At 48.2% G+C, this 10154-nt stretch overlaps 1 non-coding gene across 1 annotated transcript; it reads left to right on the top strand.

Annotated features, from left to right (window-relative positions):
• The first annotated feature begins 9771 nt into the window (after window positions 1-9771).
• LOC135390231 (U4 spliceosomal RNA) lies at window positions 9772-9913 on the top strand. Its single transcript, XR_010421793.1, has one exon. It is a non-coding gene; the product is annotated as a U4 spliceosomal RNA (small nuclear RNA).
• The last annotated feature ends 241 nt before the right edge of the window (window positions 9914-10154 follow it).

Raw genomic sequence — 10154 nt, 5'->3', positions numbered from 1 at the left:
AAGCGTCCTCGGCGGTCAACTTGCAAAAATCACGGGTGCAAGAGGCCGCTTGGCCTTTGGCGTTGGACCGCCCGAATACATCAAAGGAAGATCCTTCGTCACATTCCTGTTTTTTTTTTTTTTTTCGTCTCTGGCTTGCTGTGCTTCAATTATGTAGCTCGGATTCCGTATTGGCATTCTTCGGCTCTGTCGTGGGTCAACCATATATACTCAGGAAGCAGGCAGTTGTCGAAAAACATCTGGAGTGGTTTTGACATTTTCGTTCCCAGAAAGCGTCATTTCGGAATAGCAAGCCAACACTCCGTTTGGCTTTCCGTTTTTTGGCTGGCCGTGCAAAGTATTTATCTGTGCGTAACACTCATCAAGAAACACAGGAATTCGATCGCTTTTACAGCGCCACTCAGCAGGTAATTGCATGACAGACAATAGCCTGCATTAAAAACACACTACTAGATAGACAGGTACGTCAGAAACGTTATTCGTTATACCTTGACTCTGCAGATACGCAAGTTAATTGGAAAGACGCACCCCCTCACCGTTACAAACGTCTTACGCCCCAATAGGGTGAAACGCCTCGGCCAGGTGGCGTGCAAGTCCACTACATACAGCGCCACTCGCGGTGGCGGAGTAATTACCGTCTCGCGCCAGCCAGGCCATAGGCGCAGCTGTTTCCAGCGAAAGCAAGTGAACGGCTACTTCTGCGTTGTGCCGCCGTACTTTCCTAGCTATGGCAATGTTGCGTCTACACTCTTAACTCCGTACCCTTTAGTAAAGGGTAAAAAATCGCAATATTTTACCCTCTATTTCAGAAGCTACCAGGTACCCTCTGAGCGACCCCTTTTATAAAAGTTACAAGGAAACCCACTAATTAGAGGTTACGGCCTTCAATCCAGCACCTGCCCGTAAAGGGTACGCCAACGCGCGGCTTTTTATACAGGATGTTCATTTTTATTCGCAACAGATTAGCGCTCATTTGGCAGGTGGGTTATGTGAATTTTTGCTAATTAATCGGTTCGTAGTTACAGACACATGCGTCAGGAAATGTCGGAGATGTTTGTAACTACGGATGGGTTAATTTGCGAAAATTAACGTAACCCACCTGTCAAATGAGCGCTGGTGTGATGCGAATAAAAACAAACACCCCGTGCGTGGGATGGACAGACATTTACAGAACACACCAAGGTACCAAAATGAACCCGCAGAAAAGGAGATCTTGAACATATGTATATTACAAAAACAGAAGTCTGTCGAGAGGTGACACATTGTGCACAAGTGCGATTCTGATGTGAGGAGAAACCATGGTCGCTTTACCATGTATGTGGAAAAAAGAACTATCTTCTAAGTGAGAAGCAATGCATAAAAGTGCGAGGAAGCTAGCGAGTCAAAACAACTGACCTATGTTTGCTAAGCTGAACACACCCAACGAAATGGAGAATTGCAGCAGAAAAAAATTTATTCCACATTCGTGTTGCAGAGGCGAGCGCAAATGGCAATACAGTATTACATAAAACGCACACAACCTTGAGGAATATGAGTGTACAGTAACGCAGGAGACACTACATTACTGCGTTATCAGTGTTGGAGGCGCTCTGGGACGAGTTTGTGAGGTACTGCATCGCGCTGGTGACGGTATATGTGAACCTGCATGTGGGATCCTGGGAACAAAAGTTTGGGCAATGAGAGTAACAATTACGGAACCATTCAAATCGGTACAAAGCACAAGGTACAAAGCAGCATAAATGCAGGAAGGCGTTCACTCCGCGATTAAGTCTTAGAATATCGTAAGAATACAACGAGTAGGAAGCTGCGAATTATATATCTTGATGCATATATCCGCAGCTCGCAAAATGCACGCCGGTGTATTGACTTGGCGACCAAGTAAGAGCAGAAAAGTAGCAAGCGTAAGTGGCGTTCATATGCAGGACCGCAAAACGCTTGCCATAATCACAACAAACATGCGCTAAGAGCTCTTGCTATCAAAATAACGCACGTACCTAGCACAAAACGTACACTTACCCAGTGTATGAAGTGTGTGAATTAGGGCTGCGGTGGTGACGTTCGTTTTCGGTTATATATTCTTTGCAATCTTCGCACTCACTACACTTTCCCCTGAGAACACCGAAAATATCCTTGTTTGCTAGAGACATCTAGCTTTTTCGTTGTTCCTGACGATACTATGATAAACGCGAGGAAAACCACTGATTAAAACAGATTACACTTGTTAACGGACGGACGACGAGCGTTTAGCGTTTCAAGGCAACCGCTCTCTGTGTGGATAGACATAGACCAGGCTCGGCTACGCAGCGAAATCGGAAATCTTGGTGGTTGCGGCATTGACAATGGTTTTCCACCCTTTAGAAAGAAACATACTATCAGTATTCCAGACTGCGAGCTTATAATCTGTGTTCATACAGCATTGGTAACATGTAGTCGACGTATAGATGACGCTGAAACAGATAAAAAATAACAGCGTAGATTCTCAACTGTCGTCTCGAATGGGAGGCTGAAACGCGGCATTATGCTGAAAAATAGAAGGAAAACAAACGATAAGAACATCAACGATAAGAAACTAAGAAAGAAATTATCGTTGGAGATTTCGCTTAGAAGTTACAGTGCCGGAGTAGAGGGTACATTTATAAGTTACAACAAGCTGTTTTTGTTTTTTCCGAGATGTAACTTCTATTCGTGTTGTAAAGACATGACCTTGGTCGCTTTTAACCTCTAAATATACGTTACAGTGGTGTAACCTATAAGAAATCTCGAAATCTACGTCTATATAGAAGTTACATGTTTCTAAAAGTTACAATAAAAGGTACGGGTTTAAGAGTGTATTTGGTGGATTCGGCAAGGTGGAGAACGTGGAAGCATACTTCACAGGAGCGTTAATTTTGAAGATGGTGCACGATGTTTGGTAGAATATCTAGAGCTGTGTGATGAACAGGTATCACTAAGGTATCAACATTGCTACTACACTCAAATCCAAGTCCAGTTATATGTTCTCAACCTGTCCAAGGGTGTTTTGTTTGTATACAGTCCGAAGGAGACACTGACGGTGGTAGTCACTCGGGATGACTCGTTTCTTTCCGAATTAATCCCAAAGCTAGAGTATTGTAAGCAGGACAGTAGAGGCAGGATAGGAGGGCAAGAGACCGTTTACTGAGCGACGCTCAATATTCGAAAGCGGCGGGTGCTAACCCAACGATAGCGAAGCGGCTGGCCGTTGCTCGTCTTCTTCACATCTCCCCCGGGGCAAAGAGGGAGCCATCCTGGCGATCGCTCCGGTGTTTGGGGACGGGAGGACACACGGTTTTAGCCGGGAGACGTGGATGACGTCGGAGCCGCGGTGTCGGGCGTCGGGCGGGGAGTGCACAGGCTCAACGGCGTAATTGACATCAGAAACCCGCTGCACGATTCTGTAAGGGCCGGTGTAGCGGCATGAAAATTTGGGGGAGAATCCGGGCTTCCGTCGAGGTACCCAAAGCCAGACCAGATCGCCAACTTTGTGAGACACAACACGGTGCGTCTCATCGTAGCGCTGTTTCGCTGCAGCTTGGGAGTCGTAGGTACGGCAGCGGGCGATTTGACGGCATTCCTCGGAGCATGAGGTCGCCTCTTCAAGTGTCGGGTTGTTGGCGCTACAAGGGGGATACGGAAACATGGTGTCGATGGTACAAACGGGGTTTCGGCCGTAAAGGAGGTAAAATGGGCTGTAGCGTGTCGTGGACTGGACCGCCGTATTGTAAGCGAACGTGATGTAAGGGAGAATGGCATCCCAATTGTCATGTTGCGCCGATACATAAAAGGCGATCATGTCGGCGAGAGTGCGGTTGAAACGTTCTGTGAGACCGTTCGTCTGAGGATGGTAAGCGGTGGTAGGCTTGTGGACGACCGCGCAGGCACGGAAGATGTCGCGCAGTAAAGTGGCGGGGAAGGAGCGACCACGGTCGCTGATGAGGACGCGAGGGGCGCCGTGGCGAAGTAGAATGTGAGATATGAAAAAGGCAGCTATTTCCTGAGATGTACCAGAAGCGAGGGCTGCAGTCTCGACATACCGTGTGCTGTGGTCGATTGCAACGATTACCCAACGCTTTCCAGTAGACGATGTGGGAAGAGGACCAAACAAGTCGAGACCGATGCGATCAAAAGGTAGTTGCGGCGGCTCAAGAGGATGAAGGAGGCCAGGGCTAGGAGAGGGCGCAGGCTTCTGCTGTTGGCAAGCCAAGCAGGAGTTCACGTAGCTCAGTACAGTGGAATACATGCGGGGCCAGAAATACCGCTGACGGACGCGCTGGTATGTTTTGTAAAAGCCAAGGTGGCCCGCGGTGGCATCGTCGTGTAAAGCGCGAAGGATGCGCGCACGGAGCGTCCGAGGAACCGCTAATAGCAAGCGCTGGAGTCGGTGGCCGATAGGGGGGGCGGTGGGTCGTCGTTGGCGGCGAGCAGAGGCGTAACGGCAGGAGAACTGGGCGAGTCGAGCAATGCGGCAACGAACCCAGCCGGCAGCCAAACAGGCGCTGCCAATGTATTGGTGATGGGAATACAGGTTTCTCCATCCTTGATAGTGGACAAAGTACACGGTGCAATAAGGCCTTTGCGAGCGAGGGGTGCGGGTTGAGGAATGACGAGAACTTCGGATGGGTATCCGCGAGTACCAGGAGGCGTTGCGAGGGGGACAAATGAGGTAGCGCGTGCGGGAAGCGAAGTGTCTTGAACAACGTGGAGCTTGAAGGGCGGCGACTGTTCCGAAGTAGAAGCGCTGTAGGAGGGTAACTCGGCAAGCAGTACGTGTTCTCCGGCGCAGTCAATGAGAGCAGCATTCTCATGAAGGAAATCCCAACCCAATATGATGTCATTACAGCAAGAAGGAAGTACCGTGAACTCAACCGGATAATGAACCTCATGAACTGTGAGACGTGCAGTGCATTGTCCAATAGGTAGGAGGAGGTCGTTGCAGGCCGACTTAAGTATGCCACCTGCAAATGGCGTAATTACTTTGCGCAAACGACGAGAAAATGGCAAGGACATCACGGAACAAACGGCTCCCGTATCAACAAGGGCGTGCACAGATACTCCGTCAATAGTTACGACGACGATGTTTCGAGGAGGAGTGTCAGTGGGGGGTGAACGCGCAGCCTGCCCTCCTCGGTCTATGACCGCGCCTACCGGTTTCCCTGTGAGGCAGGGGACTGGTGGGAAATAGACCGTCGCTGTGGTGAGCGGCTCATGGCGGGAGACGGCGAACGACGTCGGGGAGGAGGCGAGCGTGTCCGGGGATTAGGATCATCGATGTAATAGCCGTCCGTTCGGTAGGGAGAGGTTGGTGGAAAGTTGGCCGGAAACTGACGACCACGAAAAGAGAAAGGGGCAAATGGCTCCTGGAGCGTCTCGGCGTCCCGTCTGCGACGACGACAGAATCTCGCTATGTGGCCACGTATTCCACAGTAAAAACAGGTGCGGGAATCCAGAGCACGAGGCGGCCGGTATGCAACAGCGGCGCACGCGTGGTCGCACGTAGGGGCCACTGGAGCACAGGGAGGAGGGCCATCACAGGTCGTTTGGGGCGACGTACGACGCACCATATCAGCGTAAGTGGGCTTGGGGGCCGGCGTAGACGGAAGGCTGAGGACTGACGCCACCTCCTGACGTACAATATCGTGCAGAGGCGATGGTAGAACAGGGGGCACCGGCGTGTGAAGTTGCAGCCGGTCTGGCGTTGGATCGACTGAATAGCGATGAACCTCGGCAAGTTCTTCGCGGATGATATCGCGTATCATGGCCCGTAAGTTGTCCTGGAACAGAGGGTCAGCATATGACACTGTTGCGCTCGCCGGTGCCGGAAGGATATGCTGGATGCGGGAGCTGCGGGCATCCTGTAGCTGACGGCATAGTTGAACGGCATCTTCCACGGTCGCTGGCGATTTCGTGACGAGCAGTTGAAATGCGTCTTCCGCAATACCGCGCATGATGTGCTTGATCTTGTCTGAGTCGGGCATATGCGGGTCGACCTTGGAACACAAGCATAACACGTCTTCGATGTAGGACGTGTATGATTCTTGGGAGTGCTGCATTCGCTGCGAGAGTTTGTGCTGGGCGTCCGCTTTCTTGTATGCCGGGCGGCCGAAGAGCTCCCGAGCGCGTTGGCAGAACACAGGCCAGGTGGCAAGATCAGCTTCGTGGTTCAGGAACCAAGTTTTCGCGAGGTCGGTAAGATAGAACGCGACATTGGTGATTTTCATGGTGTCATCCCACAGGTTGTGTTTGCTCACGCGGTCGAAAGCGGCTAGCCAGTCCTCTATGTCACAAGAGTCAGCCCATTAGTCAGACAGTATTTTTACTTCACATATCTCCTCAATGAGCTCAGTGAGACCAAATAAACTTGTGGCTTATATTATCTGAATATCAGCATTTGCTTTATTCTGTAGCAATGTTCTAACAACTGAATAAATGATGCTCAAGTGGAAGCCAAATGTGTGTTACAGACTTCAGTGGTTAAAAGGGCAGTCTCGTGCCAACACTGTTGTTTTAAAGCCCCACTGAAATTACGTTCCATAGGGTTTAGAGACATATTCACTGCACTGTGATACATTTATTGAACTGGAGTGCACGAGTTGATGATAGGACGCTCAGGACCTGTCCTCGCTACAAAAGCTATGCCGCTCCGGGGTTTTCACTGTCAGAACGAAAGACAGGAAGTCGCCCGTGCGGATGAAGTTTGGTGACAGCTTCTTTTGTTGGTCTTTTTCTTTTCTTTTTGTGCTCGTAATACCCTCTACTACAAAAAAATTATTTTCTCCTGTATACGAAAACACACCCTCGGGGTTTTTTAATATGTTTTAGAGGAAGGCTCGTTCTATAAAACTGCGTTGGTTTCAGGCGTATCTTCCGACCTCTTCATTGCGTGTTACAACAATCGAGCTTACGGTCGAATGTAGCGAATTTTGGAAAAATCGCATACTTCCTCTTTTTTTCCTGCAATGACTATGAAAGTTACGTGTCTGGCGATTTTTCCTGTTGAAGTATTCCTTGGTGCCCTTGGCAGGAAAAAGATATTCACTAAAATTTAATGGTTTGATTGTCCACAAAAAAATCGCGAAGTAGGAGGAAAATTGCGAAACTTCCGGCCTTTGTATACCTGCACCGATTACAGCACGACAACCGGGATTTGGATGCTGTGTAGAGCATAGTTTCCTCTATCCGCAAAAGAAAACCACACAGTTCTAGGTGCTTTCTATGAACCGCACCTGCCGTTCACGCCAGGCACGGTTTTCGCCAGCGCTGCGAACTTTGCTCGTGTCTAGCACCCGCCACATTGAGATTTTGGAAGAAATGTTTCGTGGTGTGTCGTTTTGCACTTATTAGCGACTGCTAAAAAAAATTTTCGTAAAAATTCGGGATCGTTTTGTGGGGGCCGAGCAGGTCAGCTGGATCATTTCGCGTGGAATCACCCAGCAGCACACTCCGGCATACACGGGACGGTAGTTTCGCCTTCCGTTGACAGGGGAGAAATTGGCGCTGACGTTCAGGAGTTGGCAAAAACTTAGCAAGAGCAAATGCCGTTGGCCGCATGATTTTAGGTCGTGTAGTTTTTTTTTATTATAATTCAATGACACGTTCCCCGGGCTAAATAATTCGCGAACGGGTGCACCAATCGAAGAACTTTCTTTTTTACAAGTATCTGTCCAATACTACCTACAAGCTGCGCACCGTGTGAATGAGTGGGAGGCGCTCATTATTTAAATAAAAGTTCTAATTAGTTTCGTAAAAAAACAAAACTTCTAAAGCAGGGCACTGTCGGCATTAAAATGGGTACTACCCCTTTTGGGACCTTCAGTGGACACCTTTTAGAGAAAAATCTGCCACCGAAGCGGGTCATTTGTTGCAGTAATTAGTTGGTTTCGGTTTGCATATTTTTCGAGACATGACTGTATACCGTTTCTGTCCACCCGCTATTTTTGCATTATTGAGATTTCATTCACTCTCCGGATTTTTGTATGCTTCGAACATTCTCCCAATGCCAATACTGAACATCGCAATATATGTAGAGCAGTTCCTCATACCTGTCTGGGTACGCCCAGGGTGCGTCATGATCGGAGTCTCACCAAGTGGCATGCAGGTGTTCCCGCTAAACACACGCGTATCGCTAAACGTACGGCATATATAGAACACACACTGAGCACTTCCAATGCGAACGAGGCGCAGGGGCAAAGTTCGACGAATAGCGTTGAGTCGCTCTGACGTGCCGTTTGACCTGAGACGTCTGTTGGGAAAGTGGTCGGTTGCTGATATACCTTTGTATTCATTTGGCTAGTGTTTCTTGTAACAAATATATCTTGTCATTTCATATTTGATAGCCCGGAATGCACGTCTGAATTTGAACCACATACACACGTGGAAGGAGTTACGCGCACTTCTTTCCGCATGACTATTTTTGTATTTTTTTCTGTTCCCCCCCCCCCCCCCGTATTTTCCCAGAATAAAAGTATTGGAGTGGCCAGTCGTGGCCCGCTTGGAACCAAAACAACTCCACGGTTTTCTTTTTCGACGTCGTTATGGGTAATACTCTTTTCGGGTTGCTAAAGTTCTCAGTGCCATGCATTGCCCCTCGTTTCCACTCCGTTTGGCTGCCGACACCAACTTCCCCCCCCCCCCGCTCCCATTTTTTTCTTTTGTCTTCTAGTAAATATACAGGTTGTTTTTATTTTTATACATATTTTTCATTAAAAAAAACTATAAAACTATAAGGGCTATAGACATCCTGTTTTCACTTCTATCATCTTTGGGCCGGCGGACGTTCTTGGCCATCTGTTGCTCAACCGTCGAATGACTAATTACCTAAAAATCGTCAATTATTTTCTAATTATTGTTGTTATTGTCTTTTTAATTATTAATTACGTTTTGTCCCAATGTGAACATCAGTTCCTTTCGGTCACCTGATATCGTAGCCGTTTTCAGAACAAAAATCCATTCGGTAGATCGTCCGCAAAAAATTCGTGAAGGAACACCATTTTTTTTAATTTATTTTGTTCATTGCGCATCTTCGGAGACCCATCTTTCCTTCACCCACATCCACATGTGTCCAGCTGTGGTACTAAAAACAACAAGCCGACCCTAACCGTTTCTGACTGTTGTTATCCCCTTCACGAGAAAGCGAAAGAAAGTAGACGTGAATCATCAGTCAGAGATTCAGAAATTAGCTTTTAGTTATATCTAAGTTTTCACCCACACGTCACTGATATATGTAACAGTGCTATGCGTAAACTTGGGGAGGGATTGCACCGGTCACCAAGAGTTACCGTGGGACTACGTGCTTGTACCGCTTATTTGTTTCTAATGTAATCCCGTTGCTAGTCCTCCCTTTCTTCTTCTTCTTTTTTTTTCAGTAAACATATCCCCCCCCACTCCCCGGTTCCTAGAATTTGCATCAGTCGTCCACTAATTCCCCACAATCCTCTGAGATCGAAAACGTCCGACGGCGTTTCACCTTCGTTTTTCATACTCGATATCCCCACGCGCACGGGAGGCTGGTCGTTCCCATGCAGCGCAATGTAGCGTGCCGGTAGAAGAAGAGTTTCCGATAGCACGTATTTATTTTCAGATATTTTATTGATTTGATGCGCTAACATGCGTAACGGAACCGTGTAAACATACTTAGGAAAATAAACGTGTATAATGCTAAGGATGTTAAAGACCTTAACTATTGTTTACTTTGTAGCACCGTTGCGAATGTGAACGATGCTTGACGTGGGTTCCTTCGTGTGAATTCATATAGTTAGCTTTGCGCAGCGGCGGTGTCGTAGCCAGTGAAGTGTAAACTGAGGCGCGACTATTGCTAGTTGAAAACTTTTCCCAATACCTCGCCGTGACGACGTGAAATACCGTCGGCTATGGCAATTTTTGGCAGCCTCCACGGAGGCCACTGTGAAATCAAAAATGAGAACCATTGGGTGGGTAGGCGTCCTTGGTCTGAGTGATGAGTGTTTCAAACTCCCCTCCCTTAACGTGACATAAAAGCGCGCAACCGGGAGTGTGGGACTCAGAGTTGCTTTTCGCGCTCCCTTTTTGTGTGGGAGAAGACGACAAGCGCGCTGGTGTTTGAGGGTTTCAGTGACGTACTTCCTATTGAGCGCCCGCAAGATGACCTTCGAAGTGCGAGC

Source organism: Ornithodoros turicata, chromosome 3, assembly GCF_037126465.1.
Source record: "Ornithodoros turicata isolate Travis chromosome 3, ASM3712646v1, whole genome shotgun sequence".
NCBI lineage: Eukaryota > Metazoa > Arthropoda > Arachnida > Ixodida > Argasidae > Ornithodoros > Ornithodoros turicata.
This window is presented reverse-complemented; position numbering and strand designations above follow the sequence as displayed.